The following is a 27,822-nucleotide window of genomic DNA, read 5'->3' on the forward strand; positions in this document are numbered from 1 at the left end:
CATACTTCATGTATCAATTCTACTTTTTAGTGATTTTGTAGTCAGAATGGATATTTGATTGCAGAGACTAATATAGAGAGATGTAGTAGAACCTGATAAAGTAGATAAAATAAGACCAATAAAGATACAAAAGTCTGATATATACAACTCTGAACTATACATGCATACATGGATCTGTCACCATTGTAGTTATCCAAGATGAAATAAATACATGGAAAATCACAGTACCTCTGCAAATAATGGCTTAAGTTCAGGACTATCTTAACTGGGAGCCATGTTTGAGAGAACCATATTGCAGATGCAGAGTGAAAGGCAGAAGCCCACAGAGAATTGGCTAAGAGATAAAGAACAGACAAAAATGTTCTCTTTGGAAAAGTAAAGGGCCTGATACAAAAAAGACTCCATAAAGATGATCATAAATTTTTTTTTTGCTACAATTGTGGATTAAATCTCTTTCTTCCTCCCCACCCCCTGCCTCTTTATTTCTCCATGTACTAGAGAAAAGGAGGAAGCATTGATTATACAGAAGATGACATTTCTTGTGCCAGCATCAGAAAGAAAGAAGTGGGGCCATGGAAGGAAATCAGCCTAGACCTCAGTAACAATAATATTGACTTTATTTCCTAATTCTTTATAGGTTTATTCTGCCTGAATTCATAGGATCTCATGAAGAGACAATTGTGAAGAAAGAATATGGAATGTCTTAGATAGTGGATCTCAAATTACTATAATTTATCAATAATTAGATATTTGAGAAAAGTTCCTTTAAAGTCCACAAATGAACTGCGTGATAAAGACTTTCCTTATTTGGGATTTATCAAGATAAGTCTGAAGTTACTTAAATAAGTTTTTTGGTGTCAATAGAAAAGTAGACAACATAGCTTTGGTATATTTAGACTTCTAATTTCACTGAAGTGTCAAGACTGAATGGAACCAATTAAATTCTACTAAAAATATTATCAGAATGCTACAAGCAATAATATGTCACCCAAATACTCCTTGACCATCCATGTAGACTGTGCTGAAGTCATCGGGAGAACAGACACAAATGGTGGCTTTCAAACCCAGGGAAGAGTTCTGAAGTATTTGATTTGGGTCATTCTTTAGTACCAGAAGAATAGAAGGATTGACTGAGGCAAAAGCTCAGAAAAAGACAGACATATTTACATTGCAAGAGTGAGATGTGAGATCTACCCAAGGAACAATTTATAAAGTCTGGCAGACCATATAATCTACTTTTAAAAGTAGTATCAAAAAATAATAGAGAGATACAAGTGTGAGTGAACTACTGAATATGCTGAATAACATAAAAGAAGTGAATGAATATACCTCAGGTTCAAGATGACCTAGACTATCTGCAAGGTATCTAGTGGTACTTGGTTTTGAATTGGAGTATTCAGATTGAGAGGGTGTTTTTTTTTGTTTGTTTGTTTGTTTTTACATTGACAAACTAAAGTTTCTTAATTTAAAAAAAATTTTTTTGAGGCTCGCAGGAAAGTAGACAAGTCTGTACATATTTACAAACTGAGAAAAGAGACATCTTTACAGACTTTGGAAAGGATGTAGAACAGTGGAGGGAGGGAGGTAAGGAGTCAGTTGGTTTAAGCATTGCTTACTTTTTGGACAGTTTTACTTGTTTGTGCTTGGGTGGTACCCACTTGAGACAAATAGAGTTCACCATTATAAGTGGCTTATTATATATCACGTGTTCTTTTACCAACTTAGAAGTAAAACAAGTGATATGCTACCTTTTCCAGTACTTCACTATATTGAGTGACTGCAGACTGTAGATGATGCATTTTATGTGATGCTGCAAGTCATTTGGCTAAAGTCTTTGATGGATAATGTTTTCCAGAAGTCTTTAAGGATCTCCAGTAGTACCTAAGAGCAGTGATTATGATAGCTTATTTGGACAAGATCTTACAGAGGCTTCTCTGGAGAAAGCACTGTGTTCTCCACCTTCTACAATTTATATGACTGAAGTCAATGAGAAATTTGCTATAGTCTCAGTGCCAATGGGGATAGGGAGAGTCAGCATACAGGCCACATTATTCTCATCTGAGGACTCCTCCTTAGAGAACTAGTCCACTGTATAGATCCCCTGTCTGTCCACCTTGGTCAAAATGCAAAAGAAGTTCCACATTAAAGTATAGGTTTTGTGGTCCAGGAAGAACTTAACCAATAGGCAAAGGTTCTAGAATTAAATCTTATAGTCTTTGCCATCCATCTCATACACCAAGACATTATTCTTTCAGTAGATGTCCTTCACTGGCATTGCCCCAAATATAAATAGTAGCTCAATCTTCATATACTTCAGGCAGTATTCACAGAGCAAAAGCTTGAGCTATTTTCCAAAGTCTTCTGGAGATCGGGAGAAGTATCTCCTAGTGTCCAATGTGAATCTTGTCCATATAATTCACCTTGACAAACACTTCATGCTCTTTCTTTAGTGCTACTGTTTTGGGATCCATCTTTTCCATAGGTCTTCTGCATGGGGTTGATTCCATCATGCTTGCATTTCTGGTTTTGGCTGACAGCTAAATTTGAATTAAGAATTTAAATTCCGAAGATCAAGGAAGACAAGGGAAAAAATTTCTCTTATCTACTCAACTGAACTTTACCAGTTTGAGTATTGAGTACATGCATCTCAAGGCATCTCAGGGATACTTATCCTTTTCCAAAGGCTAATGGAGGAAATAGTTTTACATATATATATATATATATATATATATATATATATATATATATATATATATATATATATATATATATATACATACACATACATACATACATATATATACATATATATATATATATCTTGGGAAGATAGTAGGGAAGACTAATAAAATTGGATCAGCTAGAGAAAATTTATCATATTCCCTTGCTATACTACTAAATGGTCTCATTCATGTGTATATACTTGAAAAAACTTAGAAGCAGAAGGGCAAGTGATGTGACTCAGAGTGACAGACTTCTATCAGACATTGTGCCAGAAACATATGTGATTGAACCAGCATTTTTTGCCCCAATCCTCTGGCAGCTAGAGCAAATAGCTAATGAAGGAAAGGGACCACAGTAACCTGGCAACAATATGCTTCCTTCTGCAATCTTTTCCCATCACACTTGATGGAGGCAAAACTATGCAAATGAGCATCTACTTGTCCTACTAGGCAATACCATCATGAGCTCCCTCGAGATTTATTGACTAGATTGTGAGGTATTCAATTCATTACATTAAATTTAAAAGGGTTTGTACAAATAGATTAAAAGGAAAACAAAAATTAGAAGAAAATTTTTACAGTCTTTCAGTATAACTCATATCTCAAACATATAAATAACTGTCCAATTAATAATGAGACAAATAATTCCCCCATTGATAAATGATCAAAGAATATGAATAGGCAACTTTTAAATGAAGAAATCAAAACTAAATATAGTCATATGAAAAAATGATCTACATCACTATTGATTAGAGAAATGCAAATTAAAACAACTTTGAGATATTTTCTTATAACTGTCAGAGTGGCTAAAATAATATAAAGGGAAAGCAGCAAATATTGGAGGGAGTGTGGAAAACCTGTAACACTAATTCACTATTGGTGGAACTCCGAACTGATTCAACTATTTTGAAGCAATCTGGAACTATGCCAAAAGTGTTATAAAACTGTGTGTATCCTTTGACCCAGCAATAACATTATTATGTCTGTTATCCAAGGTAATTAGGGAAAAAAAACTCATATTCTAAAATATTTATAGTGGCTCTTTTTGTGATGGCAAAGAACTGAAAATTGAGAGCCTACTTATTAACTGGGGAATGGCCAAATAAGTTATGGTATGTGATTGTGATAAAATTCTAACTGTTCTATAAGAAATGATGAACTGATTGATTATGAAAAATATGGAAAAACTTGCATAAAATAATGAAGAATGAAGTGAACAGAACCAATAGAACTTATACATAGAAACGCAGTATTGTTCTTAGAACAACTTTTAATGACTGTCATATTATATTCAAATCAACTACAAAGAACCTATGAAGGAAGATACTCTCCACATCCAAAAAAAAACTGATAAAGAGAAGTATATATAGTATGATTTCACACACCACACATACACACATTGTGTTTAATGGTAGCCTTCTCTCTATCAGAAGAGGGAGGGAGGGAGAAAAAAAATGCATAGCAGAAAACAAAAGAAGATTTAGAATGAAGCACAGGTAAATAGAGTAGCTTTGAATGATATATAGTATTTATTACATAGTTTTTCAAAAAAGTAGACTATGAAATGTAATTCATGGTTTTATATTGAATACTGTTTTGTATTGTGTACATGGAAAATTTTTTGGTTTTTATTTAAGTTCAAAAATTTTACTTTTTTCTTTCTTTTTGTTTTTTTCTTGTTACACATGTATATTAATTTTTAAAATATTTATGAATTTATAATTCATATAAATTTATAATTTATATACAATAGGCGTATGAATTTATAAAAACTTTATGAATCCTATTGGGAGAGAATAATCAGAACAGAAGGGAAAACCCACAAGAGAAAAAAGACATAAGAAAAAGAAAAAAAAATGAACATAGCAATGTTTTGATGTACATGCAGTTTCCATGGTGCTCTCTGTAGATGCAGATGGCATTTTCTATAAAAGTTTATTGGTATTGCCTTGGATCATTGAATTACTGAGAAGAACCAAGTCTGTCATCGTTGATCATTGCATAATCTTGCTGTTATTAAGTACAATGTGTTCCTGGTTCTGCTTGTTTTGTTCCACATCAATTCATGCAAATCCTTTCAGGTCTTTCTAAAATCAGCTTGTTCATCATTTTTTATAGAACAATAGTACTCCATTACTTCCAAATGCCATAATTTATTCAGTCGTTCCTCAATTGATGGACATCTATTCATTTTCTAAATTTTTTGCCATCACAAAAGGAGCTGTCACAAACATTTTTTCACATGATGGTCCTTTTCCCTTTTTTTTTTTTTTTTTTTTTTTTTTTTAATGATTTCCTTGGGATATAGACCTAGTAGTAGCATTGCTGGATCAAAAAGTAAGTACAGTTTTATAATCCTTTGGGTATAGTTCCAAATTGCTATGCTGAGTTTCTGACATTATTTTCCAGTTCTCCAAGCAATTTTTGTGAAATAGTGAGGTTTTATCCCAAAAGATAGAGTTTGGGGGTTTATCAACTACTAAATTACTATAGTAATTGATTATTATGTCATGTGTACCTAACCTATTCCACTGATCCACCAGTCTGTCTTAGTCAGGATCAAATGGTTTTAATGACTGATGCTTTATAATATAGTTTTGGGTCTGGTATTGTTAGGCTAGTGTCCTTTGTTTTTTTCCCCCATTAATTCCTTTGATATTCTTAACCTTTTCCTCTTCCAGAGGAATTTTGTTATCATTTTTTCTACCTCTATAAAATAATTTTTGATTGTTATGGCACTGAACAAGTAGACCAATTTAGGTAGAATTGTCATTTTGGAATCAAATTTTTAAAAAGATTTATTGACTACTAATTTTGTGCCTCATACAATGGAATATATTTTAAAAAATTCAAGATTCCTTTTCTCAATGAAATTACAGTCTGTGGTAGGAGGGATAAGATAAAAACATATAAAATAGAAAATAACATAAGACTCCTCAAGAATACCCCAAGATACCTCAGTATAATGGCATATGTCACAGATAAAATGTGAGATCACAGAAAGGACAGATTAATGAAAGCTGAAATGGTTAGCAAAGCCTACTTAGGAGATAAGAGACTTACTCTGGGTATTAGAGAATAGGAAAATTTGGGATACACTGATAGCAGGAAGGAGAGATGAGTAAAAAGTAGGATATGGAAAAGAGAAATTAAGAAATTGAAGGGGGATAATCTCTAAAATCCCTTGTTGCTTTCAATTCTATGATTCTATGATTATTATACAAGCTTCATTGGAGCAAAAGGTACAAATCAAAGAGTACTTGGAGGTAAGAATAAGCCTAAATTATAAAGAGTTTTGCATTCCAAGCTTAGGGATATGAAGTTTATTCCATAGGAAAGAATAACAGTGGCTGCTTGGATCAGGTTTCCAAATGAAAATCAGATACCTAGATTACATTGATCATGTATCTCAGTTATATACCAAAAGATTACTTGAGTGCTATTGAGTAGTTCATAACCTTCTCTCCACCCCCCTTCATTTTTTCTGCCTCTGGAAAATGAATGCATTCAGTAATTATTCCCTTCTCATGGATGTTGTAGGGATGGATTAGATGTCATGAAGTTCCTTACTGATGAATACTATGCAAATAAAAGTTGTATATATAAGAAAAAGGATAACAAATAAAAAAGAAAAGAAAAGATAATCCTCTGGATGGAGCAAATACCCAAGAATGGAATTAAAAGACCAATCATGGATGACATTCTCATGAGCTCAGTTAACAATATTTTAACAGAAAATCATTGAGCAAATGATTAATTCATAATTCAAAGAAACAGAAGAAACTCTGCAGTGCATGACTTCATGGTATAAAATTTTAGTACCTACCAAATATCTAGCAAGATATGATCTGAGAGGTAGAATTATAAATCAGAATTTTAGACATCTAAAATTATATACATACACACACGTGAATCTTGTTATTTTTTGTGGGCTAGAAAATAGTAAATCCCTCCGATCATAAATATAGGCATCAAAATATCCTGGAGAACCAATAAACCAATAAACAATAATGAACCTGGATCATTACATCACAGACCGAACTCTTGCTCACAATCACCCAAACATAAAACCAAGCAAAAAAAATATAAAAACAATATATTTAATAGATGTCATCATGCAAATACTCATAATCTCCAAAATACATAGACTGTCAAATATAGAAGCCTAGCAAAACAGAAAAAATCATGGGAGAATAGATTAAGGTATATAGTCTTATGATCCTTTTTTAGCACTGTGGTTATGTCAATGAAATGTTAACTTTTAGAGTTTGGCAAGAACCAGAGACTTTAGTGAAGTAGATTCTGGTAATACCATTGATTGGGTTAGTATCTCAGCCAATGTGATACAACAGTTTCTTAGAGATTGAAACATAGGTTGGATGATGTAGAATTGCATATTGATCCTACTGGAAACTCATTATGATCACTTTGATATGAAGTAAACCGGAACAAATAGGAAATACCATTCCTTACTGCATATGGTTTAATGCTATGGAACTAACCACCAAAGTGAACAGACCACATGTGCACATAAAATGTTCTAAAGAAAATGTACTTTCAACATACAACAGTAGTATATCATAAGTTAGAAACAAAATTTTATCAGTTATACATAAAGAATTCATACTGCCTTTTGTCAGCCATCCAATATATATAAAAATGTAAAACTGACAAATGCATAGAAATAATAAAAGATAATTTTTCCATGAAATGATTTTTAATAATTTCTCCTCCAAATTAGATGGAATTAGAGATGAGATCCAAAAGTTCCAAAATCTAAAAAGGGACAAGTTGAAGAAAAATAAAGTCATCAAAAATTATCACTTGATGCAAACTCCAGAAATGATACATAAAAATGAAACTGATGATAAAACAATAATGATGTCTCACCTTTTTTTTTTACAAAAATTATTGACATGGATATAACTAGCATTAATATTTCAAAATAGAATTCAATAAAGTTTGGCATTTGTTACCACTATCAGAAACAAATGTATTCTCCTACAATATTTGAGAGAAATGAAAAAAAAATAACCCACAGCTATTTCAGGATTTGCACCAAACAGTATGTGAGGCAACTGTTGCTACAATAAAAATGAGGGCAAGTGCCATCAAGAAATGCTTTTAAGATCAGGAATCAAACGGCATTATAGCAGAATGATAGTGAAAGAACTGTTGAAGATCTGTGGAGAGACTTTAGAAGATTACATCAATCACTAGCTAGTATACACAGTAAAAAGCTGAAATGCCATATTGTTCAATTAAAGACAACAAAAAAGAAAAATGTGGAACAGAATCCAGGGGGAAAATGCATAACAGAAATCCTAGAATCAAAAGTCAAAAGGTTACAATGATACAAGGAGCTCAGAGAACAAAATAAGCAATTCAACATGAAACAAAAATATTACTGCAGAAGCTTAAGAAGCAAAGAAATTACATAAGAGAGAAAACTTCTGAAGGAAGAAGGTGGAAAATTCCTTGTCTTCCATATGGTTACCAGAAACCTAACATAATAAAAAGGCAAGTTGGATCAAATAAGAAATGGAAAGCTTGCAGACCATTAATATAATGGACAACAGAATTATGTCAAGAGAGGTGATTGAACTGCTAGCCTCTCTGAAAAACTGGTAAATAATCAGACTGGATAAAATTCATAGTTTTTGGCTCAAATGCTATACAATACAGTAAGAATTATCAGCAAAACACTCTGCCACCTTTCTTGCAGACAGCAAACCTGATTCCATTGTTTTTGTTTCTGGTTGTTGTTGTTTTTTTTTTTTTTTTAACAGAAATCATGACATATTTACTATCAAAAGATGAGAACACCAAATAATCTCTCCAAATTTAGGCCATTTGTGTGTTTATATATTTTTTATGAAGAATTCACAGCTTGCATTACAAACAAAATAATATTTTGGAAGAGCAACAAAAAAGGTGTGCCAAAAAAGTATCAGGGATATAAAGAACAATATTATTGATTTGGTAATTATTGGGGAAAAATACCAGAGTACTGCTATATCTACAGTCAGTTTATTGATTAATGAAAAATCTTGGACTCTATCCTGTACTCATGATTTGTTCTTGAACTGTTATAAAATAGCCCCAAGACTAGTGAGAATGTTAGAGTATTTGATGTCCAAATGGAAAACTGTTCTTTTATTTAAAATATGCCACCAACATAATAACAAGTACAATTGATATAAAATATGGCATTTTTCTAGCAGGCAGTTCAAGTCCATTATGGTTCTTCTTCTCCTAAATTCGTGATCACATCTCCTAAGCAGAACTAAATATAACTTCCAAATTAAAGAGGGAAGTATATCACGACTTTAATATTAATTACTCTGTATGCAAGGGTGACAAGTTACATGACTTTCCCAAAACATAATAAACAATTTCTTCATCTAGTGAAATCTTTCTACGATGATATCAAAATGTATTTTGGATATAATATTTCCTAAGGAAAAATAGAGGCTAAATGATTTAATCTTGAAGCTACTCATTGTCTACTCAAGCAAATACATTAAGCATAAAGATATCAAGGAGAAGTCTATGGCTATTGTGAAAAGACTTTATTGCACTGTTTGGACCTACCCCTGCATGGCTGAGAAACTAGACTTGTTGCTTTGAGACCAATTAATGCCTAACTCAGAACATCCAGGCTATATTGACCTTCCCAAATTTTCCAGAAGATGCAATGATTGATTCTAGGCATGGAAAGTGTTTCCTCCCATTACATATCTCAAAATAATGTAAATGTCTTCCATGGAAATTGATTTTATGCTGGCCATTCAGATGACTTTCTTTGCACATCTTTTTGAAATCTATATATAGTAAAACTTATGAGACTTGGAAGAACACATTTTTTTACTTTCCCCTTTGCTAGATGATTAAACAAACCTTATTTTTTTTTTTCAGCTTTGGGTTTGTTCTCAACCAACAATTTTGATGTTAAAAGTGGGATCTCTGATGGTTGACCTGAGAAGTCTGAATGCTTATTTGGACTATAAATGTTTACTCCATGATCTTAGGGTTGAAGAAGAACAGAACAGGATCACTCTTCATGCCAAGAAATAACCTCATGAGTAACCTTAGAGTTTGAGAGGAATACAGTCAAAGCTAGGATCAGTGTGATACATTGACCCAGGGAATTATTTAAGCTAGGTTAGAACTGGTATAGGTACCCTTATCTTAGTAGACCTCTTAGACTTAGAAATTTAGCTCATTGTTTGACAGATTTTCTCTTTGTATATTTGTGTTTCTCTACTTATGTTTCTGTATCTCTCTCTCTCTCTCTCTCTCTCTCTCTCTCTCTCTCTCTCTCTCTCTCTCTCTCTCTCTTCTCTCTCTCTCTCTCTCTGTATCTCTTTGTGGTAAATTTCCAAATTATGGCTTAAAATTTTTTGTAAATGTTCAAATAATTTAAGGAAATGAGAATTTGAAAAAACCACAATAAATTTTTGGAACTAAGCTAATTGAAAGCAGCGAGTTCTATAATTTGAGGAGTGGCAGCAAATGGCCCTTGAGAAAATTTAGATTTTAAACAATACCATTTGTTATTATAAATCCAGAGTTGACTTGATTGTATTTGTCCCAAAAGTAAATTATAATTAGTCTCATTCAGAGTGATATAACTCTAAAAGTATAGCAGATATTAATACAAAATATATTTGACATTTGGCATTAAGATGACAGAGCACCCAAGTGGTGCAGTGGATAGAGGCTGGGATTAGAGTCAGGAAGATCTCAGTTCAAATTCCACCTTAGATACTTACTATGTGGCCCTAGGGAAGTCCCTATTAGCTCAGTTTTTCAATTATAAAATGTAGACTCACTAGAGAAGGAAATGGCAAACTACTCTAGTATCCTTGCTAAGAAAACCCCATAGACTAGTCCAAGAGATCATGAAGCATTGAACATGACTGAAGAACAACAACATTCTGTTCCTTTGGAATGCAGTGCAATGGAATGGCTGGTCCTATTACAACTGCCTGATTCCTTGGGACTCCAATAAACTCCTTTTATCTTATTTCCTGGGTTTGTCTTTAATTAATCAGAGTGACTCTTAAATCAAGATTAAAAAAACAATCTTGGCAACCAGGAAAGGATTTTTCCCCCTCCCACATTATTACTGGGTGAGCCCACCGTCCAACACAACAATGTACCACTCAAGCTTTTATTTGATCACAAGTCAGAGTGGATGCTGTCAGTGGAGTCAATCAAGAAGTGGTCAAAGAATTAAACTCCTCAAACTAAGGAAGGATAAGAATAACTAGATTCTAAGCCCCAAATGAGTTCTTTCTCATTTATATCTGAAGAAAAGGAGCAGAGCATGAAGAAAGGGGTTGGTGATGAGTAAACAGTCTAGCCCAACATTAAATGCACTAGGTTTCCATAAGGCAGGAAGATGGTCTTGCTCAACATTAGATTATCATAAAGTAAAGGGATTCATATAGTACTGGCACAGGATAAACTCCTGCTAACTTATATTTAGGCAAGCTGTTAAAAGTTTGGGCAAAGGGAAGATACACATTTAACCGAGAATGTCCAAAACTGAAGTGATAAAGCTCAGTTCTGATTGGAATAAGTATTTAGAAGGAAGCATGACCAGGACTTTTGAACTTGAAGTGCTAAGTGTTTTATTTGTGTAATGTTAAGTATGTTGTAAACAATGTCTAGAGGCACCTAAATGGCTCAGAAGATAGAACAGTGAGCCTGGAGTCAAGAAGTCCTGCCCTCAAATCTAGGTTCAGACACTTACTAGGTTTGTGACCTTGGACAAGTCACTTAATCTCAATTAATCACTGGAAAAGGAAATGCAAAACCATTCTAGTATCTTTTTGAAGAAAACCTCATGAACAATATGGTCTATGGGGTCATGAAGAGTCAGCAATGAATTAAGATAATAGATTTAGAAATCACATGAATAAGAATTAAAATTACAACTGCCAATCCTGCTTTTGAATGTGATTACTAAAAAATGCCAAATTGATAAATGGGTAAAATTATTTTCTATGCATTTCCAGAAATGTATTCAATTGAATTGATGTTATTTGACTGGCAATACATTTTGCTATGTTTTTAAAATCCATAAGATGGTTTGCATTATGGTTTAGGCTTCTCGTTTTACTTACATTATGATTTTTGGGAAATGATTGTATAAGAAATGCAATTAATTTGAAAAATGATACCCCAGGTGTTATGCAACTGTATCATTGGAAAATTAAATCCTCTTGAATCAGGCCAATTCTAGTGGTCTTGTGATGGAAAGAGCCAATATCTGCACCCAGAGAGAGGACTGAGAGGACTGAGTGTGGATCCCAACATATTTTCACTTTTGTTGTTGTTGTTACTTGCTTGCATTTTGAGTTCTTTCTCATTTTTCTCCTTTTTGATCTGATTTTTCTTATGCAGCATGATAATTGTGGAAAAATGTGCAGAAGAACTGCACATGTTTAACATATATATTCGATTACTTGCTGTCTAGGGGAGGGGGAAGGGAAGAGAGGGAGAAAAAATTAGGTTAATAGAATGACTTTGAAAATGTAATGGTAAGATTCTTAGTACTCAGTTTCGCCTTTTTGTTATTTCCTTTACGAACAGAAAATTTTTGCCACATAGTTAATTCTGAGCCTAACTATTATACCTTGTGAATAATGTGAAACTTTGTTATATGATTGTTCTAAAACAAAGGTTAACAATGATTCAAACCTAAAATCAAACAGAACTGAAGAAGAAACTTTATCTTTTTGTGCTTATATCAGGTTAGTTTGGACCCCTGAAGGGATGATCTTAATATTGTTCTAACTATGTCTTCCCTTTTATGTTTCATAATTTTTTATAATTGGAGCAAGTGAATTGTAAATGAGATATATATATGTATATACAATAAACATATGTACATATGCATGTACATAATACATACATCTATATATAATATATATATAAATACACATATGTATATACATGCATACATATACCTTGTTACAATACTCAAATATCTCTGAGTTACTATAATGAAATGTCAGTATGAAAGACCCTATTATTTTTCATTTCTGAATTTGTGGTCAGTAATACTTATATATTAATATGTAATATTTTAATGTATCTTGATATTACATTATTAAAGAATATAATTCTTTCTGAATATTTTTATATGTTATCAAATATATTACACTCAAAGGAGAAGTAGGAAAAAGATGTGATGTAATGAAAATGCAAAAATTTTAAGTTTCAAATTTTATGTAAAGTTTTACATTTTAATGAAGTATATATACTTTACTTTGAGAAAGCAACAAGATAATTTTTTCTAAGAATTAAGGTATAGGTATGTAATTGGCTTTCAAATGTTTCTATGAAGGTAAATTTTTATTTCTTGTTTCTATCATTAATGACAAAAGTATAAAGTAAGTTCTATAAAGTTTGGACCAGTTTTTACCTATGAACCATATTTAAGAATAAAACCTTTCTGGAACTGCCTGGGGATTTCTGAATTATAAGGAATGTAAGAAATTTCTTTTGGATTTCCAAGGAAAATTTTCAAGGATTAAATAGTTGCATGAGACATTTAAGATCCACGATGAAATAAGCTGATTAATTGTAATTAGTCCAGAATCTGATTTATTTTATCTTTAACGTCTTTTTAACTTTTTAATCTTTAGAGGATGTGCATATTATGATACTGCTTAACTAAATGTGCTCAATTTTTATAACACTGAAAGAAGAACGAGATTATGAATCTGTCTTTTAAAAAACTTTTTTGGGGTAATACTCATGGTCAAATATGTGGAAAATGTCCTGTATTGTGTAGTGCACTTGTTCTTGATACAAGTCCTGTTGCTTATGACTACAAGTGTTCACCAGTCTGTACTCTATCAAGTTCTTAATAGGATGACCAGGAAGGGAATGCCTTCATTGATTTAGGTTGTTTTAATGAACTTCTTTTGAAACTTTAACCTAGTTAAAGTCTGTTTCTATAATTATGCTTCCATTAATACAAGAATGGTTGGTTTTAAAAAAGGCTAAAAATAGGGAACTGTAGGGAGCAATATTAGAGGCAACAAACCAGGTGAACTCTCTCAATATTCCCCTTCAAACAATTTTAAAACAATATCATAAATAAAATTTTGGAGTGACAGAGCCAATAAAAGTTCAGATGGAGACTTAATTAAACTAAGAAAATTTAGGAGGTTCACAGGATAGGTCTATAACATCAGGATGAAGGTGTACCCATGGGATTTTTCTATTTGGGATCTCTTTCAGGAGATTATTTGTGGATTCCTTCAATTTCTATTTTATCTAGAATGCCAGACCAGTTTTCCTTGACAATTTCTTGAAAAAAGATATTTTAGCACTTAAAATTTTTTTCAATAGTATTTTATCTTTCCAAATATATGTAAAGATAATTTTCAACATTCATTTTTGTAAGATTTTGGATTCCAAAATTTTCTCCTTCCTTCCCTTTTCTCCCCCTCCCCAAGGAAGCAAGTAATGCTTGTTGATGGTTTTAGATAGATGCTGCTTATTATTGTAAGGAAAATTCCTTTATTCCTATGGTCTCTAGTGTTTTTAACAGGAATGAATGCTGTATTTTGTCAAAAGCTTTTTCTTTATCTATTGAGATTATCATATTATTTCTGTTAGTTTTTGTTATTGATATGGTCAATTATGTCAATAGTTATCCTCAGGATATCATATTGAACCAGCCCTGCATTCCAGGTATAAATTCCTCTTGGTCACAGTGTATTCTCCTGATGATAAATTGTAATCTCTTTGCCAATATTTTATTTAAAATTTTTGTATTGATATTCGCTAGGGAGACTGGTCTGTAATTTTCTTTCTCTGTTTTGACTCTTCCAAGTTTAGGTATTAGTACCATATTTGTGTCACAGACGGAATTTGGCAGAACTCCTTCTTTACTATTTTTCCAAATACTCTCCATAATATTGGAATTAATTGTTCTTTAAATATTTGGTAGAATTCATTTGTAAATTTATCACTCAATTCTAATTTTTAAGGAATTATTATTTTTCAGTAAGCTTTTGTATCTTCTTTTCAATTTATCCAATTCTACTTTTAAAGGAGTTATTTTTTTAATTGGATTTCTCTTCCTCTCCCCTCTCCCCCAGTTTGGTCAGTTCTAGCTTTTAAAGCATTCTCTTCATCATTCAATTTTTGTAGTTCCTTTCCCATTTGGCCTAGTCTGTTTTTGTGTCTCCATCAAGCTGTTAATCTCTTTTTCATGATTTTCTTGCATCACTCTCATTTCTCTTCCAATTTTTTCCTCTATGTCTCTCATTTGATTTTCAAAATCCTTTTTGAGCTCTTCCATAGACTAGAAACACTTATATTTTTCTTGGACGCTTTGGGTTTAGAAGTTTTGACTTTGCTATCTTCTATTTTTAGAATTCTTTTCTTAGACTATTATTTGACTTTTAACTATTTGTAAAAGTAGAAATCTGATTTTAGGATGCAGGTTAATTACACTGTCCCAAGCTTCAAGGGTTTTGTGCAGCTATTTTCAGATATACTTGTTGCAATCTATGACTTTTTAGACTTATATTAACTGAAGCAAAATATAAGGAGATCATTGTCTAGTAAAAGCAATATTTTAATGATGATCAACTGTGACAGATATGACTATTATGATCGATACAATGATACAAGAGAATTTTCTGAATTTTTTTTGATGTTTTTCAATACGGCAAATATGAACATATTGGGCATGACATCACAAAGATAATTGATATTCTATTACTTGTCTTTTCACTGTGGGGAGAGGGTAAGAGGGAGAGAATTTGTCATTCAAAATTCTTTTAAATGATAAAAGTGTAAAAATAATATATTTTCAAAACAAAAAGGAGAAACTTCATTGATTGTTTGAACTCAGCCCTATGTAACTGAGATCAGAACTGTTGCTTTGAGACCAGACTTGTTCAATGTTTAACTGAGGAATCCAGGTTATGCTGACCCAAAAAATCTTCCCAGACTGGTGCAAGGACTGTAAGAAATTTCTTCCCATTATACATTTCTAATCTATATACCTTATCTGGAAATTGCCTCTAGACTGACCAGACCACTGTTTCTTTCCTCCTTTAATGAACTCTGTGTCATGTAAAACTTACAGAAGTTTGTGGGAAATGGGCCATTTGTTCTGGCTCTCTCCTTTGCCAGACAATTTAAACTTTCTTCTAAAACTTTCTTTAATTCTGGGTTTGTATTTGACCAACACTGAATACATTAAAAGAGCCACAAGTATTCTCAAATCAAAACTAAATAGGAAAATTGTATTTCAAGCAATTAACAGCTATGTTGTTCTAGTTTTACACATGCTTTACTAAGTATAAAAGGAACCATAAAGGAATTAAGAGCCATTATAATAAAAACTCATGCAATATTAACAAAATACAAGGCTTATCACCCTAAGGCCATGATAGAAATAATTAACACTTCCTCATCAAAAAAAGGAAGATAATTGATAAGAATTCTTAGAGCACTTAATAAGCAGATAAAGAACCAACAGAAATACTTTTGGAACAATCAGAAATCCCTTCATCAAGCAATAGTAATGGTTTATAACAGGAGGTCCACAAGACAAATGTAACTAACTGACTGTGACATTTTAAGATGAAAAGATTAAGAACCAAGAATGAAATGAAAAATCCCAACCTGAGTATGATTTGCATAAACTCAGACAACATTATGTTGATAAAAAAAAGTATTAAACAAGTGACTGAGTAATGCAGATTGTTTTTGTGGAAATGTGGCAATTCAACACAAGGTCATCACCACCAAAAATTACAGAAAAACTATTCTTTTCTTATTAAAGCTTTTTATTTTCAAAACATATGCATGGTTAATCTTTCAACATTGATCCTTGCAAAATCTTGTTTTCCAATTTTTCCTCCCTTCCCTCCATCCCCTCCTCTAGATGGCAAGTAATCCAATGTATGTTTAATATGTTAAAAATGTTAAATTCAATATATGTATATATATATTTATACATTATTAATATGTATTAATTATACATATTAATATATTTATACAATTATCTTGCTGCACATGAAAAATCAGATCAAAAAGGAAAAAAATGAGAAAAAAATAAAATGCAAGCAAACAACTCCTCCAGAATCCTCTGGGTCCAATGGCAAGCTATAGATCAGAATGACTGGAGATGGCTTTGGAGTGGGAGATAGTGGCATTATTAAGTTAAGGTCTTTAACAGGTCTCAGTTTGATGGAGGCAATGCCCAATCAGTGATTAAGGTTAGGTAAGACATGAGGCAAAGAGTGGCCTCTTTTACCTAGTCAAAAAATAAAAAATAAAAAGATCCTGTGGAAGCAAAGGAAGATAGAGTCCCTGCTTTTGAGGACCTTACAATTTAATGAAAAAACACAAGATAAATTGGAAATAATTAATAGAATGAAGGCAGTTAAGAGGCATCAGAAAAGTTTCTGTGGAAGATGGAATTTTAACAGAGACCTGAAGAAAACCAGGAAAGACAGGAAGATAAGGGGAAAGAAAAAATTCTAGGCACGAAAGAAAGCAAGTGAAAATGCCCAGAGATAAGATGGACTGTCTTTTTTTGACCAAGGAAGGTAGTATTAGTGGATTTCAAATTTGAAATCCATTGGACTATAAGGTATAAGAAGGCTGGAAATAGCAGGGGAGTGGGAATGAGCACGGGATTGGTTATGAATAGCTTTGAAAGACAGAGAAGATTTCATATTTGATTCTAGGGGTGATAGGGAGTCATTGGAGTTGTTGAATGTGTGCATATGTATGACATGGAGACCTGAGCTTTAGAAAGATCACAAACTACACTAGATTTGCACCATTATCAGTGTTGTCCACAATTACTTGGATATAACATTGATTTACAGAAACTTGGGTGTTAGGATTACTAAGTGAGAACTGAGGTTGTCTGGACAGTGACAAGGTGAGAATTCAGGTTTTCTGGACAATTACAAGGTGAGAACTCAGGTTGACTTGATAGAAGGAGCAAGCCCATTGGCTGAAGTGGTTCTTCCCAGAAGCCCTTGCATTATCCCACGCCCATTCTCTGGGAGAATAAAAGAGAGGACTCCCAGAGAATGGGCGTGGGATAATGCAAGGGCTTCTGGGAAGAACCACCCCAGCCAATGAGCTTGCCCCCTCTATCAAGTCAACCTGAGTTCTCACCTTGTAATTGTCCAGAAAACCTCAGTTCTCACTTAGTAATCCTAACACTTGGGAATGCCATTTTTAATAGATATTGCCAAGCCAAATACTCATGATCTTCAAGCTATATCAAATGAGCTTCTTACAAAATATAGAATTCTAGCAAAGAGGATCAAAATTACATGAGAATAACTTGTTAGACATATTGTTTTTGTTCTTTTTCTACTGAAACTGAAGATGTACTAAGGATTCTTTCGATAGAAGATAAATACTAATGATTTATTTTTATATTAGGTTAGATTATCAACTATAAAAGGTAGTTATTCTTTCCACCTATGCAATATAACATAGAACATTAAATGTAAAAGATTATTATCTTTTTTTTTTTTTTACTATATATGTGAAGGACTAATATCTCTCAGGGTTTCTCTCACTGTTTCTCCCCCTCTCCACATGGCTGGAGTTTAGTTCCCTAAATGACAAACAAAGCTGTCCCCAAAACCTGATAAGTCCCTGCGCCTCCCTTGATTCAATTTCCCAGGAGTCTCTAGCTGTACTGAAGTTGCTTCTTGGTTTTGGAGATCTGGTCTTCTAGCTAGATCTTCTGACCAGAGCTTAGAAAAGAATGAAATGAGAAGATAGATCTCTCTCTCTATTTGAGTTACAAGCATTCATTTTGGCAGCAGCTATTGGGAGTTTCCAGCTCTTCATTTCTCCTCTCCCTTTTAGAGATCTTTCCAAGAAGCAACCCTAAGAATATTTGTAAGTCAGTTTTGGCTGCCCTAGAGGAAGATGAGAGATGCAAAGACAGAGAATTCTGGCTAATATTACAGCATGTAAAATGCCAGCCAAGCCTAGCTCCCTTGAGAAACACCTACTAACAATGAAAAGGAGCACCATATGGAATGACTGAACCAAAGAAAAACATCATTGAGTTCCTCCATGCTTATAAAAGACTATCCAAAGAGACTGCGGCAAAGACTGCTCCAGGAATCCAAGTCTTCTAGTAAATGATGATGCAAAGAAATTAGGCCAAGGACAATGGGAATAGGGGTCTGATTGTGTCCTAGAAGATTAGCCTAAAGGCAGTCCCATCTTTGGCATGAAACTGAAGATCTGTGACTTGTACCAACAGATAAGCTCAAGGTGAACAGGGTCTTATGACATCCCAGATGACAGATGGAAGCTATGAACTGTGGCAGTAGGAAGAACTTGCTCCCCAAATAGCAACTAATTCCAGCTTCTAGGCTAGGACTGCTTCCTACCCAGGGGCCACTATGAGGGAAGTAGGAACAAAACCCAGCCATCTCATTCAGGAATGAAGTAGGGCAGTGGTTTTCAGACCACAACATGAAGCATGACCTAGGTCTACCCAGCCCATCCAATAATATAGGAGGTCAAAGATCTTAAATCTATTCTAAATTTTAAATTTAAGAATTGAAGTTAAATACGCAAACAAACTACAATAAAAGCTTAAATGAAGCAAATAAATAACTATAATTAAAACCTAAAAATATATATATAATGAAGTTACCATAAGAACTCCTTGAATAGATGGAAGAAATGAAGCACAGGAGGGATCTAATGCTTGCTGAGAAATCCTGGGACAATATCTCTCCATGAAGAGGAACCAAGAAGCCAATTTCCAGGACAACCATGGTGATATACAGAGAGTGTGCATTGGAGAGACTGGAGAGCATGAGCAGGACATTCTGTAACAAGTTCTGGTCCACTAACAAAATTAGAAGAAATTTCAGTCATCTCTTTAGGAAGGACTCAAGATAGCTTCAAAAAGACCTTTTAAAAATTTAGTTTATTTTTAACATTCATTTTTTAAACATTTTCTCTCACTTCCTCCTTTCCTCTTTCCTCTCCCTCCCTGCCTCCTTCCTTCTCATTTTCTCCCTCCTTTTCTTCTTCTCTCCCTTCCTTACTCACTCCCCTTTTTCCTTCCTTCCTTCCTGCCTTCCTTCCTTGCTTCCTTCCTTCCTTTCTACCTTCTTCTCTCCCTCCCTCCTTCTCCCCCTCTTTTCTTCCTTCCTTTCTTCCTTTCTCCTTTCTCTCCCTTCCTTCCTTCTTTCCTTCCTTCATCTTTTCCTTCCTTCCTTCCTTCTTTCCTTCCTTCCTTGCTTCCTTCTCCCTTGTTCTCTCCCTCCCTCCTTCTCTCCCTCCCTTTCTCTCTTCCTTTCTTCCTTCCTTCCTTTAACCCTCCCTCCTTCTTTCCCTCCCTCCTTTCTTTCTTCCTTCCTTTATCCCTTCTCTCCCTCCCTCCTTCTCTCCCTCCCTCCTTCTCTCCCTCCTTCCTTTCTCCTTCCCTCCTTCTCTCCCTCCCTCTTTCCTTCCTTTCTTCCTTTCTCCCTTCTTCTCTCCCTTCCTCCTTCTCTCCCTCCTTCCTTTCTCCCTTCCTTCCTTCTTTCCTTCCTTCCTTGCTTCCTTCTCCCTTGTTCTCTCCCTCCCTCCTTCTCTCCCTCCCTTTCTCTCTTCCTTTCTTCCTTCCTTCCTTTAACCCTCCCTCCTTCTTTCCCTCCCTCCTTTCTTTCTTCCTTCCTTTATCCCTTCTCTCCCTCCCTCCTTCTCTCCCTCCCTCCTTCTCTCCCTCCTTCCTTTCTCCTTCCCTCCTTCTCTCCCTCCCTCTTTCCTTCCTTCCTTCCTTTCTCCCTTCTTCTCTCCCTTCCTCCTTCTCTCCCTCCTTCCTTTCTCCCTTCCTTCCTTCTTTCTTTTCTCCCTTCTTCTCTCTCTCCTTTCTTCTCTTTCTCCCTCCTTCTCTCCCTCTTTTCTTCCTTCCTTCCTTCATTCCTTCTTTCCTTCTTTCCCTACTACCCTCCTTCCCTCCCTTCCTTCTTTCTTTCTTCCTCTAAATTATATAGCCCTAAATAAATCTCCATATGCTGAATATAATGAAACTAATTACTATGTTAAATGATATTCAATGTAATTCAACAGATTATTATGTTATTACTATTGGTACTATAGAATAGGCTACAAAGTCAAGAGACAGATTAGTGGGTGCTAGGATATCTAGCTTCCTAAAGAAAGTAAAACCTAAATTGGATCTTGGAAGATTTTTTTAAAGTTGAGAAATCCAATGAGGGAGAAAGAATAGTGGAGTAAAGAAATAAACATTTTTATGGTGCTTACTGCATGCCAGATACATGCAAAACACTTTTTACAAATATTATTTGTTCCTTACAACAACTCTGAGTTAGATGATGTTATTATCTCCATTTTACATTTGAGAAAACTGAGGCAGAGATTAAGTGATTTGCTGGGGATCACACAGCTAATGTGTCTAAGCCTAGATATGAACTCAAGTCTTCCTGATTCTAGCCCAAGTGCTCTATCCTCTTGTTGAGGGCGGTAGCCCCTTGATATTCCTTGTTTGATCTCCAACTGCATTTGGGACTTGGACTTTGATGTGGTCAAACTAGTTTGGGCTATCTGAGCTGGTTGGAGTTTTACAGCCCCCCATTCTAATCTGCTCAAACAGACCAAATGTCACAGCAGGGGAAGAGACTTCTGTCTCTACTCAAAAGATAACAAGAGAATCCTTATCTTATTTACATCACTCTCAGGCTGAATGATTGTGCTCTGGTATAAAAGAGAGAACTCAAAAATCTACTCTTTGCAAAATGGGCCTTGTACCACGCAGCCATTTTGCCCACCGGCTCTCCGGTGTTTCCATTCTAATCAATAAAGACTATGTTTCCATACAGCATTAAGTAGCAAATTCCTTTGCTGCCGAACCATCAAAGGTTACTTTGGGGAAGGAAGGAGAGAGAGAAAGGAACTGACCCATCTTTGTTTAGACCACAATTTACTCCTCATCATTTACTCCTCATCACTCTGTGTACCTAATTGTCTCAGAGCAGCAAAGCATGGGAGATCAGGATGCAGACAGTGAGGAAATCAGCCTATCTGTAGCAGAAGATGAATCCTGGGGAACTTTGGGAGGTTAGATAAATTTGGATTGGGTGGAGGAATGAGGATGATTAAGGGGGCCTGAAAACCAGAAAGAGGAGTTTGGATTTTACTTTTCAGACTCCTCAAGAATCCATCTGGACCAGGAGCTATTTGCACTCTGATCAAATACCTTAACCTCTCCCATTTTCAGACCTTTTCAAGTCTGGCCATCCCCTCCCTCTCCTTTTCCCCTCTTCACCACTCTAAATTGCCAAAACAACTTTCTAAGGCAATTCTCTCTAGTCTTTTCCTGGCTGCCTTTATTTAAAATATGGGTGGTTAGCTTTGCTCTGTTCCAAGGCTACAGGCTGCTTTCCAGGGCCTTCTCCTAATAGCTTACATTTATATAGCACTTGACAGTTTATAAAGTATCTTCACATTCATTACCTTATTTGAACTTCCACCAATGGGGGTAGGGAAGACAGAAGATCTTTGATCGTCCTTATGTTATGGATGAGGAAACTAAATTTTAGAGATGAAATTAAATAATTTCTTACCTTAGACTACAAAGGATACCAAGGGAGAGGGTGGGGATGGCTCAGCACAATTCATCCCCATTACTAGAAATCAAGGCACATATCTTCCTTTGATCTGGTCTTGGTCAGAAAAAGAAAGAATATAAGACCCTATCAGTAGCAAGGGTCTTGTCTTCAAAAATAGCTACACCACCATAATAATCACTGACATTTAACATTTGTAAAGTATTTTCTAAACATCATCTCATGTGAACTTCACAAGCTGACCTGGGAGTAGAAGGATCAATCAAAATGCTGCCATAGTTAGTATACAGGGATGGCTTGTTTAAGTTGATGTGATCCAGAAAGAAGTTTGGCCAGCCCAGCCCCCAGCCCAGAAACAGAGAATGTTTCTGAATTAGAAAAGGGCACTATCCTTCCAGTCAGTGGTCCCTAGCCTTCCTTCACTGAGCTCCAGGAGGTGAGTCAACTAGTCAACATATTTATTGATCAATGCTTCTAGGTACAGCTTACTGTGCTAAGCACCAAGGAAGGCTACAAAGGCAAGGAAGGCTCATTTCCTATCATGTAGGAGTGTCTAGACTAATAAGGGACAAGGAAATACTTGCAAAGTGATCTAGGAAGGGAAGCCAAAAAAATAGACTGCAAGCTACCATCAGTGATCAAGGGCCAAACTTGCAACAATGAACTGAATGATGAGCTGGGGGAGGGAGGTTAGTCAGAGAAGTCTCCTGCTTCTCGTAAATCCTCTTTCCGGCTAGAGACTGAAAGGCAAGGCAAAAACCACAGAATGGGCAGAATGACGGTTGGGGATAAGGGTTTCCAATACACTGCTTGCTGCCTCATTGAAAACTGAGCAGGAAGCAGGAGGCCATGAGGCAATGTCCCTCCCGGGAGCAGATATTTCCTGCATTTTGCTGTTTCTGCTGCTTCTCCCTCTCTGTCTCTCTCTCTCCCCTCCCCCTTTCTCTCTCTCTGTCTCTCTTTCTCTGTTTCTATTTCTCCCTCTCTCTCCCTCCTTTCCCTCTCTCCCTCTCTCTCCCTCCTTTCCCTCTCTCCCTCCCTCTCTCTCTCATTCTCTCTCTCTCTCTTCTTGTTCTTCTTCATCTTTTTCTTTCTCTTCCTCTCTCTTATCTCTCTCATTCTTTCTTTCTCTCTCTCTCTCCCTCTTATCTTTCTCATTTCTTTCGTTCTCTTCCTTTCTCTTTCTCCCTCTTCTTCTCTCCCCTCTTTCCCTTTTTGCTGTTTCTCTCATCTCCCTATTTTTTTCTCATTTCTCTGTACCTCTATCTGTCTCACTCTTTGTCCCTGTCTCTCTTTTTATCACTCCCCCTCATCTTTCTCATTTTTCTTTCTCTTCCTTTCTCTTTTTCATTCTTTTTCTCCCTCCCTCCCCCTCTTTCTTTCCCTCTTTGTTTTTTCTTTGTTTCATCTCATTTCTTTCTTTCTTCCTCATCTCTCTTGTCTTTCAGTCTCTTTGTATCTGTCTCTTTTACACACACACACACACACACACACACACACACACACACACACACACACTTTCATACAGATTCTCCTCATTCATACACATTGTCTCTGGGTCCCAGAAGTCATCAACTTCCCTATATACACATACACTTTCTACCAACTGACATTTATCGCTGGGAATAATGAAAGGAGTCCTTTTTACACTCTGTGGGCCTCAGCAATGCCATAGGGAGACGGATCCCTGTGTTGCAAATAATTAATTTAGCTACATATTGCATAACATTCTAAAAAGCTTTCTGGGGTGATCTCCTGCCGGCTGGACACTCTGAGCTTATCAATATTGCATCACATTTGGGCACTACTGTTATGCAGCTTCATTAAAAATTTAATTCATGGTTTAAATCTGCAGTGTTCCCTTAAAAGCATAGCTGGAGGAGGGGTAGACTGGAAAGGAAGTGGAGGAATCTCAGTTATACATACATCTCTGAAGTGAGGGAGAGAAGGAACTTCCCAGTTTCTGTGGCTCCAAATAGCTCCTCCTTTTCAGATTAGAAGTCCCAGAAACCTGGGTGGGTCCAGGACATGAGCTATTTTAAAATAGAATTTTCATCCATTTAGTAAAGGGACTGAAGCGGAGAATTCATGAATTTAAAAAAAAAAAAAAAAAGCATTTGTTAACTGCTTACTTTGTGCTAGTTAACTTTGTGTAAGTTAAATACTAAGGTGCTTTGAGAAACAAATGCAAAAAACTAAGATAGTCTGTCTCTTCGAAAAGCTTGCATTTTAACAGGCAGAATAACCTAGAAAGGGAAATGATGTCCTGTGAAGGATTGTTTGATCCAGAAAATTTTGAGGATGATGAATAGAGCTGGAATGAAGTAGATTGACATATACCATCTAGGAAAAATGGCAAAATTTGATCTTGCGTCATGGTTCTAAATGGAGAATTGAGGATGATGATAAGGAAAGGATATCCCTAAAGGAGGAAGACGCTGAAGAAATGTCAGGGAGATTAGGTAAAGCATGGCTGATAAATTTCTAGAAGTAGAAATCCAAGAGAAGGAGTCATCAATGAGTCAAGATGTTGCCCACAGTATAAATTTCTCCAAGATAGGAAGGGGATTGGTGAGGTTAAAGTGGACATAGTAGAATAGGGCCAGAGACGATCAAATATTAGGAATCATAATTATTTATATATGGGGTGATTTGATTATATACACACTCATACAAACACAGGGAATGCCTATGCCTTTGACATTTATTTGAAATTCTACTGTTTTCTATTCATTTCTTTGTATTAAACACTGTTTCTTAACCTTTGTTGTTGTTGTTGTTGTTCGATCTTTTCAGGTCTGTCAAATTCTTTATGACCTCATACAGGGTTTTCTTGGTAAAGTGCATTGCCATATCCTTCTCCAGCTCATATTATAATTGAGGAAACTAAGGTAAACAGGGCTAAGTGATTTTCCAAGAATGCATAGCTAGTAAGTGCTTTAAGCCAGATTTGAACTCAAAAAGATGGGTCTGACTCCAGGCCCCTAAACTTTATTGTCTTTTTAAGTTGCAAAAATATTCTTGGTATTTTGATAATATTTTGGGAAATCCCTATCATCTAATAGTAAATTAGTTTTATGACTATTTCATGTGTTGACAGAGTTGTAAATTGGTCCAACTAGTTTGGAAAGTAATTAAGAATTTTGCAAGAGAAATCACACAACTGTTAATGCTTTACAACCCAGTGGTCTCTCTACTGAGCCTTTTTGTCTTCCATGTTTTCCATGACTACTTATTATCCTTCAATCCATATATCTGGTCAGGTGCAAAAATCTTATCTCTCACATCTTATTCTTTCTTTCTTTCTTTTTTAAAATAGTATTTAATTTTTCCAAATACTTGTAAAGATAGTTTTCAATACTCATCTTTATAACACTTTGTATTACAAATTTCTCTACCTCCCTCCTTAATTTCCTTCCCCCTCCCCAAAACCACAATCTGATATAAGTTAAATACATGCAATTCTTTTAAAGCTATTTCCATTTTTGTCATATTGTGCAAGAAAAATCAGATCAAAAGTGAAAAAAAACCCAAGCAAACAAAGGCATCAAAAAAAAAAGGTGAAAACACTATGCTTAGATCCACCTTTAGTTTCTGTGGTTCTCTTTCTGGATATGTTTGGCATTTTCTATTCCAAGTCTATTGGAATTGCCCTGAATCATCTCATTTTGAAAAAGAGCAAAGTCTATCACAGTTGATTATTGCATAACCTTCTTGTTACCATGTACAATGTTCTCTTGGTTCTTCTCAATTCACTCAGCATCAGTTCATGTTTCTCCAGGCCTCTCTGAAATCATCCTGATCATTTCTTACAGAACAGTAATACTCCATAAAATTCATATAGCATAACTTACTCAGCCATTCTCCAACTAATGGGCGTCCACTCAGTTTCCAGTTTCTGGCCACAACAAAAAGCACATGTGGGTTCCTTTTCCTCTATTATGATCTCTTTGGGATATAAGCCCAGTAGAGACACTGCTGCTATTCCTTCTTTCTATTCGCCTATCGCTATACTAGTTCAGGCCAGTGGTGTGCTCATAAATGTTTAACAAACTGCTCTCCAGAACAACAGCAACACTGTAATACTCGCAAACTTTTAGGTTTATCCTTCATTATTATTATTAATAATATTATTTTAGCAAGGCAATTGGAGTTAAGTGACTTGCCCAGGGTCACACAGCTAGTAAGCATTAAGTGTCTGAGACCAGATTTGAATTCAGGTCCTTCTGACTCCAGAACTGGCTCTCTATCCACTGTGCCCCATAGTTGCCCCTTATCTTTCATTATTAACATTTTCTCTATCACTTTCTTGAGTCAATAAAACAATCAAGCTGTGATTTGTAGCCTTTGCTAATTTCTGAAGTGTGAATGTTCACATTGAAATTTTAACAATTAGCTTTTTGGGAGCCAGTAGAAGCTGTTTGCAGCACTCCCTTGTCAGGTCCTCCACACCTCTCCCTAGCACTGTTACAATAATAACCTCCTCTTTGGTTTCCCCACCTCACATTTCTCCCCTCCACAATCCATCCTCCTCATAACTACTAAAGATTTTCCTTAAGACATAGTTTGAACCCTACTTTAAAAACTCTAGTGCCTCTGATTATTGCTAGAATAAGATATAACTTCTCCTGTTTGACATTTAAAGCTTTTCACAATCTGACCACAACATATCTTTCCAGCCTTATTATACATTTCTTTTCTCTACCTATACTGGGTTCAAACTCCTTCTATCTCCACATGTTTGCCTGGCTGTCCCTTAGGCACATCCTCTTCAATCTCATTCCTTAAAATTCCTTGACTCCTTGGAGACACATATCAAATAGCACATTCTATGTGAAGCCTTTTCTGATTTCCCCAACCTCTAAAACTCCCCTCTACAAATTATCTTCTAATAATTTTGAATACATTCCTCTCATCCTTGATACACTTGCATGCTTCATACTTCCCTGGAGATTTCAGCTTCTCAGAACACACTGCCCATTTCACAGGCATCCAGACCAGATAGATATATACATATATATGTGTATATATATATATATATATATATATCCAGCACCAAGCAGAATTCCTGGTACATGTTATTTTGCTGTTTTCAGTTGTGTCCAACTTTGAAATTCACTGGATTGTGGTTTGCCATTTCCTTCTCCAGCTCATTTTACAGATGAGGAAACTGAGGTAAATAGGATTAAGTGACTTATTCAGGGTTACACTGCTAATAAGTATCTGAGGGCAAGTGGTCCGACTCCAAGCCTTGCTCTCTATCTATAGTGTCACCTAACTGCCCTAGGCATATAGTAGATGCTTAATACATGATTGCCATTGTGTAGTAGAATCAGAATCAAAAAGCATTTATTAAATACCACTATGTGCCAAGCACTGTGCTATGTGCTGGAGATACAAGGAAGGGTAAAAGATAATTTCTGCTGATAAGGAGCTCACAATTTAATGGAGGAAGAAAACATTTAAAAAGCAGAAAAAAT

At 35.2% G+C, this 27,822-nt stretch overlaps 1 pseudogene; it reads right to left on the reverse strand.

The window, feature by feature from the left end:
• Positions 1 to 1,612: 1,612 nt before the first annotated feature.
• Positions 1,613 to 27,822, reverse strand: part of LOC141540782 (histone acetyltransferase KAT8 pseudogene) — a 179,316-nt pseudogene continuing 153,106 nt past the window's right edge.

Source organism: Sminthopsis crassicaudata, chromosome 4 (genome assembly GCF_048593235.1).
Source record: "Sminthopsis crassicaudata isolate SCR6 chromosome 4, ASM4859323v1, whole genome shotgun sequence".
In the NCBI taxonomy this organism is placed as follows: Eukaryota; Metazoa; Chordata; class Mammalia; order Dasyuromorphia; family Dasyuridae; genus Sminthopsis; species Sminthopsis crassicaudata.